The sequence below is a fragment of the Meleagris gallopavo genome, chromosome 3 (genome assembly GCF_000146605.3).
Source record: "Meleagris gallopavo isolate NT-WF06-2002-E0010 breed Aviagen turkey brand Nicholas breeding stock chromosome 3, Turkey_5.1, whole genome shotgun sequence".
Classification (NCBI taxonomy): Eukaryota; Metazoa; Chordata; class Aves; order Galliformes; family Phasianidae; genus Meleagris; species Meleagris gallopavo.
The window spans coordinates 47,653,964-47,656,207 of record NC_015013.2 but is presented as its reverse complement, the minus strand read 5'-3'; positions in this window follow the sequence as shown (position 1 = coordinate 47,656,207).

Sequence of the window (2,244 nt, the reverse complement as noted above, 5' to 3'; positions counted from 1 at the left end):
TTTGCAGACTCTTTGTTTAATAAATCCTCTCAATTACTTTACCTTGCTTAAATAAATGCTGGCCAATGGAAATACGATCACTAATGGGCTGCTATACAGCTACCTTGGTAGTGATCACTGAAAAAACAAGACTGGTACATCCAGAATAGTCCAGAAGAGATCCTTCACATCAATCACTGATCAGATTTTCACAAAAATAGTCCTAAAATGTTAGTATTAACAGCATAAGGTTTCACAAGAAGTTAACAGTACTTGCAGTAATGATAATAGTCTGCAGTTGCTACAAAGTAAGAGCAGCACTACATTACTGAGTCTATGAAATGCTGTTCTGGTATAAACCAAACATATGTATTTGTATACACATATATCAAAACTCAGGGTCTTGCTTGTTTTAAGTTAGAATGGGCTCCATACTTCCACAAGCCCATGGATTCCTGATGCATCACCACTGTTTCTGAAAACACATGCCTCAAACTTACCAAAGCAGCTACTCTGGCTGCAAGGACTGCTTTTAAGAACCTATAATCAAGTCAAGTTTTGAATGCCTAAGAACTCTAGGCCAATAAACAATCTAACTTTGCTTCCTACTGCTCTTTTTTTTTTTCTCTGCTATAAACTTAAAATCATGTTATGATTGTAAAACAGACTTTTTTTTTTTAAAGCGTTAAACTATAAAGATACGCTTGATTCAATACTCTGATATGAATTATCAGCAAACTAAGAACATTCATAAAGCTTCCTCACTACGGTTAACGTTACGGTTATAAACCCCTGCCAACCAACTCCACTATTCCTGCTGTGACTTAGATCAAAATTGTCTAAACAACTGTAGCAATAGTATCAAATTATCATCCGATGTCAGAGTCCCTTATACTAAACAATGGACAGTCATTACTGTGGAAAAAATATAAAAAGCTGGAAAACTAAAGGGAAGCAATTTGGAAGAATACAAGATGGATCCAGTAGTAAAAATCAGATTGTAGCCCAAACTGACAGCATTCTAACCCCATGAGCTTTCAAATCAGACTACAGCACATTCTTTTTACTGCTTTAAACATTTTTACTCTTTCTATCTTCAGGGAACTGTGACCTGAAAAGCAAGTCCCTCTAGCAAAAAGCAACCTGCGTAGTTCCAAGCAGCAGTTCTGTAAGGATAGTGAACTCAATGGCCAAAAATCTGGAGAAATATTGCTCGCAAAGCCTGAATATTTTTTAATTTTCCCCAAAACAATATATGCATGAAGCAGAAATTAAAACTCTGATACAGAAGTATGAGCATAACTGAATATTCAGGACATAAAACTGAGCGCTACAGGAATATTGGGATATAAACCTGAATATTAAGCATACACTTCCAAATACAGTTAACTACAATGTCAGCTTTTAAGTCAGTCAGGCAAACTGCAATAATGAGTAAGCAAAGCTCATATTCAGCCCTCATGCATACACTTTGGCTGTAAGCAGAAGCAGCCCCACTGGTTTCCACAAGACGTCAAAGGCAGGTAAAGTTTCAAAGCATAAACATCTACAAGACAAGGATCCCCAACCAGAAGGACGACTTCCAAAAGCCATCTCCAGCTGAAGCCTTAATAGCATCTCCCCTTCAAAACAACAACAAAGCCCAACCGTGAAGCAAGGGGAGGAGAATCTACCCAGGCAGAAAAGAACAAAATCCATCTCAAAGGTTCACTATGAAAAACCTACGTGGCGTTTCTTAGGAAGATTTTTCTAATTAGAACTAATTAAATGAGTCTGTCTATTTCGAAGCCTGCTGGCTCCAATTCACCCCTTAACTAACTGCCCCTCCTGCAATACCACACACAGCTGGCTCAAAGTCGGTCTCCGCTTGCCACTGCATTCTGAATCAGAGATGCTACAACAACACGATGTCCGAGCACCCCAGCAAACAGCACCAATCACCCCGTTATTGAGGGGCTTCTCCTGGGAAATGCCCACCGCATTTCACATCGAACTGAACCATTTCAGAGTTCTCACTGCAGAGAGAAGGGAACGTTTCAGTGCCGCATCATCCCAGCACAGACCTAAACCTATTATCCGATCTGAATTTATAAACGTAAACAGGGAGCAAGTGAGGAATTAAAGGAAGAAATGCACCGATTTTCTTTCTCCCAGTACTTCCACTCTTCAGGTCTGCCGATACACCGAGCAGACAAGGCGCTGCTTACAGGACAAAGCGGCGTTCCCATCACCCGTACGTACACACACAGGCTCCGACCCCGCCCC